A 9,971-nucleotide genomic window follows, 5' to 3' on the forward strand; every position below is an offset into this window, starting at 1 on the left:
ATGTCATGTGATCTAAACTCACTGACATAACTCACATATTTTATCCTTGTGTTGTAATTCTTGGCTTTCAGTCCATCACGTTACATTTTCCATTGCATTGGCTTCTACTATGATGAATTTCAGAAACAAAGGCTTTATGATAAACTTGATTAACTTGGTCTTCTTAAGAATTAAACTTCTGGTTTCTATGACAATCGGGATTTGACAACTGCATTAGTAATTAATTCTTCTTTAACTACTTGCACATTCTCTTTTTATTCAGTGCAAAATGATTCCCTTTATCATAGTAATATACTGGGTAATTATTCTGAGTAGGTTACAATTACTAATGCATTTTCTTTGTTCTCGAAGACAAAATTAGCATCAGGGTATCTGGAAGAAAATGTTTTATGAGTGCTTCAAATGGTGGACTTTTGTAACCCATGGAGTGCTTTGAATCTAGCTCAACTTGATGGTATGCAAACTAGTTTGTCTGACTTTAGACAAATTACATTAACCTAATTCACTGTTTCCTGAGGAGCCTACAGTGTAAATCCCAAGGATTATTAGATTAACACATTTTTTAATTGAGGTTATTCTAGAAAGTATGCAAATTAAGAGCCATTTGTCCCCTTTTAATGAATAATTGCTATATACAGCAGTGGTTCCTGTTCTCTTGACACATGTTCATACGAGATTGGTGAAACTTGAAAAGAGATGTTGCAAGTGCCATTATGCTTTCTTTGCAGGAATTTTGCCAATATCCTGCCAAATTCATGTCCATCGATCCACAGAGAGGGCTAAAAAGGGTTTAGTTTTCTTCTGGCCCATGTCTTCATTAAACAGGAAAGCCACATTGACATCTCCCTCAGGCTGCCCAGTTGAAATTACGGTTGGATCTGCATGATATCAATGGAATTTAACATGCACGTATAAAGGAAGACTACATCTGATCCAGGGATGGGATGTAACTGGGGCAATTTTAGCTGCCCACCTGTCTGATTTTTCTGGCAATTTCCTGTTAAAATTACCCCCAAATTAAAAGGTTTTCTTTTATAACATGTTATTTATTGTCAAAGAAGTGGATTTGTAGCGATGTCTTAATCCAACCCAGATGGTGGGAACAGAATTGAACTCTCCATCAAAACTGCTTTGGTTCATTTACTGTTCTGTTCCTGCTCTATTCCTGTTCAGTTCTAATTTTCTTTAAATGGCTGGATTTTTGGAAGCAGATGGGCACAAAAATTGAGGTCCTATGAGGTAATAAAGGCCCCAAAGCATTTTTGACTGGAAAAGTTGGATGTTCCCTGTAGCACTCAGCTTGCTGAATAAAACCTTGTGGGATTGTTTACAGAAGCCAACTGGAAGCAATCATTACAGAGAGATACAGATGCTTATGCTTAACATAAGGATCTGCTTGTTATTGTAATGTTTGGATTTCACAAGCATTTTGACCCAGGAGGTGATTGTTTTTGCCTTGTTTACCCTGAATAAGCAATCACAAGTTATGATGAGCCCTGTTCTCACTTCATCGCTTTTGATATTGGCCTCCAAATGTCCATAACACAAACCCTCTAAATCATTTAGATTATTCTAGCCCAACCCACTCCCACAACTGATCCTCTGATTGAGTCCTGTTCCCTTATCAACCTTGACCTCCATTAATTTCCATTTACTCTATATCTAATGACCCAGTGATTTTAGTTTGTAAGTCTCTTTTTCTGTAAGTTTCTCCATAGTCTTGTCCCCCTCTTAATCTGCAAACTCCTTCTGCTCCAGATCCTAGATCTCCTCTCTTTCATTCTTGCTTTCTATTGTCTACCAGTCCTTCTACTCTATGACTGGTACCAGAATGAATGGTTTTCAAATCTATAGTTCCATTCATATCTTCATCACTGAAAGCCTATTTCCTTAATCACATTCAAATCATATTTACTGTCCACTTTCTTAATGTAAAACATTTTATAATGTCAAGGTGTAGGACTTTGCATAAATTGTGATTAAATATTTTTAACAGTGTAATCAAGATATAAAAATTAATAGTTAGCAATTTATAGTAACAGTTTTTTGTTGCATAAGATTCAGTATAGTTGTTGTGTTGACAGAAAGTATTTTTAAATTTTCCTTTACTTAACTTTTGCTCACTTATCATGTACTAAGTTGAAAGGAACTACTGGATCAAGGTGTCCTCTTTCAGTCTAGACTGTCTACTAGTAGGACACTTCTAAGACATCTATAAATTATCCATTTTCCTGCATTTTATGACAAAATAGTATGTTCTGAGGTATTGCTTGTTTCCTTTAAGAGAAATATTAATAGCTGCTGTACTTTAAAAAAAATCTGTTTTAAGCATGGGATGACCTATTTTAACCACAATCCTGAAGTTCTGAGACCAGATGTACGACTGAAAGCTTCTTGAAGAACTTCCTGAGTGTAATTGTTTGTGATTTTGAGAGATTAAATAAAGATTTCCTGCTAAACATTTCAGAAAATGCATGGAACTTTCCACTTCAAAATCCCGGCTGTAGCAATCAATAGTATCAGTTGCCTAGCAATGCAAAAGTAATTTCTCAAGTGAACACTGCTTCTTTTATATATACATCCCTATGGTAACAGATAACCAAATAGGATACCTTTGCCTTTGGTCCTTGTTTTGATTGCATGGTGTTTACTTTAATTCATTAGATTTTATAATCACTTTACATATTACGTAAGGCCATATTTTGATATAATTGGCAAAATATAAATGCATTTTGTTCATGTTGACAAATTACGAAGAGAAAATATGGGTCAACTTGAAACCCAAATATATTAAGTATACTTAGTGATTGTAAAGAAAAAGGAAAATTGGACCTAAATCAAGAAACAGGGCCTCTATTACAAACTCTGGATTACTACACAAACCACATGTAAAGTGATAAACAGATTAGATGGATGAGTATGTGAGCTGCGCGGTGGAAGGATGGAGTCCAATTTATGCGATACTAATAAATGTGATAAGAAAAGACAATAACGTTAGGGTGGGTCCATCTGGGCCAGGCAGGGACTAGGATCCCAGTGGAAAGGATAAGTGAGATACCCATTTGACTTTGAAAGGATCAGGGTGAAAAGGTAGTTCTAAATGAAAGAGAAGTGAGCAGAGTTGTAGAAATTGTACTTTTGATATATTACAGAAACTGAAGGCTAAAACACATAATGGAGCTGATAGAAATAAGAGATCTGAAATAAGAAATGAGAAATGCAAAATTGCCATTAATATAACTGTTTAGGTAAAATTGCATTACATGTGATGGGATAGAGACAATCCATAGTAAAGAACTTAAAATTTTTTAGTGTCAAAAGAGAAAAAAAATAGCAGTGGCAGATTGACAAAAAAAGTATTTAACCTTTTGCTCTTTTGGTCAGGATCCTCACTTGCCAAGAATGAAAGCCCTATGAAAAGTAAAGGTACAAGGACAACAGACAAAAAGAAAAAGCTTAAAATAGGGCAAAAAATAGTAGATATTCTGAGGAGTGGGTGATAATGGGAAAAAAAGATGACAAAACAGATATTGACTGCTACAAAAAAAGGAACATATGAGATAACTGAAAAATTACCATGAAGAAAAGGATGGAATAAGATGGGCCTCTTCAAGCGGAAAGCTGATAATTTAAATGAAATTAAGGAAATGGGGTGGAGCATATTGGATATGTTTTTGCACTAGTGATTACAGTAGAGGATGACGATAGATGCCAAACAAGCCAGAAAGACTAATAAAGAAAATAATGGCAATAAAAATGTTATAACTTTCCATGACCAAATAGTTTACATCCCAGGTTTATATACAAAGAGGGTGGGAACATTGTTGGTATGCTTGTGCTTTAGCATTTTGGGTTAATAAACCGTGCATGACATTCTAATATTGAAGAATGATGAGAGATGTAAACCAGGAAATTATGGACTGATTAGCTTGACATCTGTGTCAGGAAATTAATGAAGCCTGCAACTAAGTGATCGAGTAACTGAAAATTTGTAAATGCTAGTCATGCTTGACAAACCTATTTGGATTTTTTGAAGAGATGCCTGAAATACTAAGCAGGAAGGCTGTTGTGCAGTAAACTGACTTTGCCAGCAGCACTCACATAGTGTAAATGTAAGAAAACTACCTTTTAAGATCTTTAAGATCTTTATATAAATAATATATAAATACATCTATAATTTGTAGATCCAGCGTTTACCTGCGTTGAAATCTAAATGCCTCATATAAGACAAATAGCTAAAGTTGAATCTCATGGAAGTAGCAAAATATTGACCTAGTTAGGAAACTAAATGACAGGAGACAATAGGGGTAATGGGTAGTTGATCAAAGTAGCAGTGTTAAATTATGAAGACTTGAGAATGGATTAACCAAACACATTTTAATGTAGTTGAACATTCAACCTAAAGATGATAGAATTACTTCTGCATTTCGTGCTCATTTACAGCCATGGGTACTGCTTGCAAAGCCAATACTTATTGCTCATCCTTGCTTATGCATGAAAGGTGGTGGTGATCCACCTTGAACGATTAAAATCCTTCTGGTAAAGTGCTCCTGAAGTGCTATTGATCTAGAAATTAGACCCAGTGACGGTGAAGGCATATTGATATATTTCCATATCAGATGCTAAGATGCAGCAGAAGCACAAAGAACAATATGTTCACAAAAGTAAATGCAGAAATGAAGTTAATAATTTACCAGCCCTCACACTTTAAATGTAACAATCCTAAAATGAATAAACATATGGAAATGATGAACGTGAAGTTACAATTTACCCAAAATTCAGGGAGAATAAACTAGATAAAACACAAGCCAAATAGACATGCTAAAAAATCCTTCTTTCTCTCTCCTTCATGGCAGCTGCAAAGTGTATTGCCAATGTCCAGATTCCACAAGGAAAGTGCCTTTCAGGGCTACTCACTGCTGATTGCTGCACAACAAGATATTAAACTGATGGTGCAATGAGTGTAGAGAAATATGTGTGCCAGTTGTATTTACTGTGTATAAATTATGATCGAAGTAGACATTTGAAATAAAAAAAAGGCATTGAACTCAGTGTGGTCCTGCTGGGAATCATGCAAGCCTCAATTACAGTTTCATTCTGTGACTAAACCACCTGAACATTGTTTCAAACTTGTTTTTCACTAATTAGAAATCAGAATTGAGCAGTATGTTTTTCCATCACATCTGCACTAACTTGTGACACTTGAGTAAAAGAGAAAACATCTTCATAGACTGTAAATGCTGCATCGCTAATATTCCATGGTGTGTATCTTTGGAAGCATTATATCAAAGGCATTTCCTGTTTGGTCATCAGGAAAAAAATCAAATATTGGTATCTAATCACTTGAAAACAATATTACTGTCAATTTATTTTTGAACTGAAGTTATTTTCTTCTTCAAGAAGGATGTTAAAGCCTTGAGTAGGGTGCAGAATGTAATATCAAGGATAGGGAATTTCAGTTACATGGAGTAGAAACTTTGAAGCAAAGAGCATTAAAACTGTATTTAAAAGGTGTTAAATGTTATGATAGGTTTTAATAAAATAAATGAGGAAAAAGTGTGCAATAATATACCATGATAATATGATTATTTGAAGCTTTCCACACATTGAAGAATTTGCTCGATTAACTTTGTCAATCTTGATAGATCTTTAGATCAGAGAACCAGTGTAAGTGTTTAGAACAAATTTAGATTACAGCTTTGGTATTACTCCGATGTAATAACTATTTACATTTTGGAACGACTAAGAATTAGAAGTTTTAAAAATTATTAAAAGTGTTAAAAGACAGAAAGATTGCACATGGAAACAATTTAAATTAATTGATTCAAAAAACATAAATTATCTGAAATTTATTCTCTCGCAGTCATTTATCCCCATTAAAACAATTTTAAGTTGATGAATTTATGTCAGCTTTACCACATGCAGATTCTACAGGTAGATTTTCCAGCTGAAAAATTGCATGAAGAATCCAATATTAGATCTCCTTCAACAGTGGGAAGTATCTCTCAGGAAGTTTGGCACTTCTGCATTTAGGGAGTCCTGAGCCTTCTGACACTAACAATTTGTAAATTGGTTTATTGTTGTCACATGTACCGAGGTACAGTGCAAACTTTGTTTTGCATGCCATCCGTACAGATCATTTCATCACATCAGTGCATTGAGGTAGTACAAGGTAAAAACAATAACGGAATGTAGAATAAAGTGTTACAGTTACAGAGAAAGTGCAGTGTAGACAGACAATAACGTGCAAGGCCATAACAAGGTAGATTGTGAAGTCAAGAGCCCATCTTATCATACTAGAGGACTGTTAAATAGTCTTATAACAGCAGGATAGAAGCTGTCCTTGAGCCTGGTGGTACATGCTCTTAGGCTTTTGTATCTTCTGCCTGATGGGAGGGGGCAGAAGAGAGAATGTCTAGGGTGGGTGGGGTCTTTTATTAAGTTGGTTGCTTTACCAAGGCAGCGAGAAGTATAGACAGAGTCCACAGAGGGGAGGCAGGTTTCCATGGTGTGCTGAGCTATGTCCACAACTCTCTGCAGTTTCTTGCAGTCCTGGGCAGAGCAGTTGTCATACCAAGCCATGATGCATCCAGATAGGATGTTTTCTATGGTGCATCAATAAAAGTTGGTGAGGGTCAAAGGGGACATGCCAAATTACTTTAGCCTCCTGAGGAAGTAGAGGTGCTGGTGAGTTTTCTTGGCTGTGGCATCTACTTGGTTGGAGCAGGACAATGTGAAATGTCATTAGTGTTTCTTGGGAAAATCCATGTCAGATTGCTCAGTACGTTCCTTCATACTAAATAAGATCTGGGAATTTCACTTCCAGATATAACTGAAATATGAGCACATTTAGGAACTTCTGCAGGATGAAAGTTTATGAAAGAAATTAATGAATGAGAGAATATTGTGCATTTAAATAATGTCTTTCATGATCTTAGGCTGTCACAAAAAGCTATTTAGCCAATGAACCACTTTGATGTACAGTCACATGTGGGATAAGGGGAAAATAAAAATCCTCAAGATCACTGTTAAAAATAAGTCCATAGAAAGCAATATGGGAACTTTAGAGATAGTCCCCAACTGTTCTGCAAGCTATAGGATCATTTTCTGCAAAATGCTTCAATCTATATGTAAGTTATACTTTTTTTTTTGCCTGAGCTCACTATGAAAGCTTCTTGTTATTCAGCAAGAGTAATATCCCTGATTCATCTTAGTATTTGCTTAAATGTTATTAATAAATTTTAGCCGTCAAATCCATTATTCAGTGATCAAAAAGACACTAAGTGCCAAACCTAAAGTTAAAAGGGAGCCAAATCAGAGCACAGCAGGAAAGGGATCATACAAAGAGTTCTGAGCCATTCTTTCTCGCAACTTTTACAACTTATGTAAATGACTTGGATGAAGGCTAAATTTGCTGATGACAAAACAGAGATGGCATCAGCAGTTTGCTGTACATCTGTTTCCATTTTCATTTCCACTGAAGTTATGTTGACGTAAAAAACAAACCACTGGAGGAATTCAGCCAGTCAGTCAGTGTCTGTGAAGGCAGAGGGATGGCTGACGCTTCGGATCAACAACCTACATCAGGTCCTGATACAGGATCTCGACCCGAAAAGTCAACCATCCCTCTGCCTCCACTGATGCTGCCTGACCCACTGATTTCTACAACAGTTTGTTTGTTTTTTACTCCAGATTCCAGCATCTGCCGTCTCTTGTGTCTCAAAGTTATGCTGATAGTTGGGAGAAATCTGATATGGCATCATTGAATCATACAGCACCGTTGGCCCACCTTGTCCATGTTGACTATCAAGTGCTTATCTAATCTTTTGACCTATTACTGTAAGTGGAATTAATGAAAAAAAAGATCACTTTTAAAGATGTATTTTACATGTATGGCTAGGAATTCTAGTAAATCCAAAAGGGTTCTATTATTAACCACTGCTCCACCCCATCCCTTCACCTTCCCTGCTGCAAAGTTCACTTGGAAGTTCAAAAATGTGTCGCTTAGGATTCTGTTCTGAAGTGGGTTCTGGGGGTCCAGCTGTCGGCAGCCAGACATCCTGTTGGGTTTGTGCTATGGTCGGCCAGGGGTGGGATTGACGTCAAATCTCAGCAGCAATGAGAATGGGAACATTGGAGCCCAGCAGTGATGGATAGTCGGGGAGGACGTTCATGTGAAGTGGGGGACTTGCAGTGATGTTTGGGTTGGGTGGAAGATCAAGAGACTGGGAACTGGACCTTGGGAATCATAGAAGTTGGGAGAGTGGATGGTGATGTGTGGGTCAGTGCATTCCAGGGGGAATGAATCAGGTTGTCCCTGGAAAACTCAATAATGGTTGCTCCCAGGACAACATGGTCCAAGTTTCCAAGAGTATTGCATTGGAAATGACATCATTCTACGTGCTCCCGATTCAGAAATCACATCAGGAGTACAAAAGGTGGCTCATACCCAAAGGTTCCCAGTCGAATTTTCAGAACAATAGAGAAATGACCTGGAATTGGTCCTCATTGTATTTCACCTTTGGACAAAAAAAAATCAATTTCATATTGTATAATGTTGAAAAAAAAGCATCATGAATTGCATTTCTAGCCAATGGTGTACCCAGGAAAACTAAAAGATGCCTGGAAAGATTACTATAATAGATATGAATTAGCACTAATGTTGCTTCTTCATTGACTATAAATAATAAACAAATAATTTGAAACCTTTGGTGAATGAAGAAGACACTTCATATGCTGGAAAATCTTGATCATTTTTTAGGTGTGACCAGGAAGAATTGGAACAGCAATTGAGACACAGTCTAGCAAGGAGAATTTGATTGAATCAGCAAGGTGGTAAAGACCTTCAGGTTTATTAAAACATTTGTAAACTCTTTCACTGTGGAAAGGATATTATAAGTACTGAAGAACCATCTTGCTTTCATCAAGTAAGGTATGGAACAGTCCCACAGAGCTTCAGCACTACATTCAGGATGTTGTCACACCCCAAATATGTCCAATGCACTCAACCAATTTTTTATGTCATAAAAGATGGACTAAATTGTCTCTACTTTGGTACCAATCTGAAAGATTAAAGGAAACTGACTGGGATTATCTATTATGGCTGAAGTCATGTAAAACACATCAAACTTGTTTCTTCAACTCATGTGCTGGACTTCTTATAGTGAAGATAAGATTGTTCAGGCAGTATCCTTTTCCTGTTAATTCCATGATTCTCCATCACTTTTATCAACTGGATTTAGAACTACAGAACTTTGCTCTGATGCACATTGGTTGTGAGACTTGTTAGCTCTAACACCAGTCTGCTGTTAGTTGTGCCCTTGGACTGTCTCATTTAGCATGGCAGAAGTGCCTGCCACAACAATAAAGAATGTTCTTACAAGTGAGATGTCAATTGTTTGTATTAAGTGGGTTGTCCAACCTTCCATTCCATGTTGTAAGTTTGTAAGTTTGGAAAAACGTGGGACCATCATTTAAGAGAAAATAGAGAGTGGCATTGGCACATTGCAAGAGAATGTATTGAATTGATGGTACAATGAGAAAATATGAAAAAATACATAGAGAAAAATATGTCCTGATGTACTTTTTATATATATAATGAATGAGTACAGTTTTGAAAACAAATTTTGAAAAAATTTCAGAAACAATACCAGATATAATAATTCAAAGGTTTTCTTTCTGATTAAAATCAATTCATTAAAATAATGGCAGAGGGCTTTTGCTGCTTTGTCTATTGCAGACAAAAAACTGCACAGGAATGATGAAGAGATTTATATTCTACCAGCTAGAAACAATGTCATGCCATTTTGTGTTCTGACATTTATGTGAGATCTTTTCAATTGAATTGACATCTATTTGCTCCCCTTTATTTACAGAGATTGTGTAAAGCCAACCAAACACATAGTCTGTTGAGTTTGGGCTCTGGTATTGCATTCATGCAGCCTAGCAACCTAATAGTTCTGTCCTCAAGA

Source organism: Pristis pectinata, chromosome 2 (genome assembly GCF_009764475.1).
Source record: "Pristis pectinata isolate sPriPec2 chromosome 2, sPriPec2.1.pri, whole genome shotgun sequence".
In the NCBI taxonomy this organism is placed as follows: Eukaryota; Metazoa; Chordata; class Chondrichthyes; order Rhinopristiformes; family Pristidae; genus Pristis; species Pristis pectinata.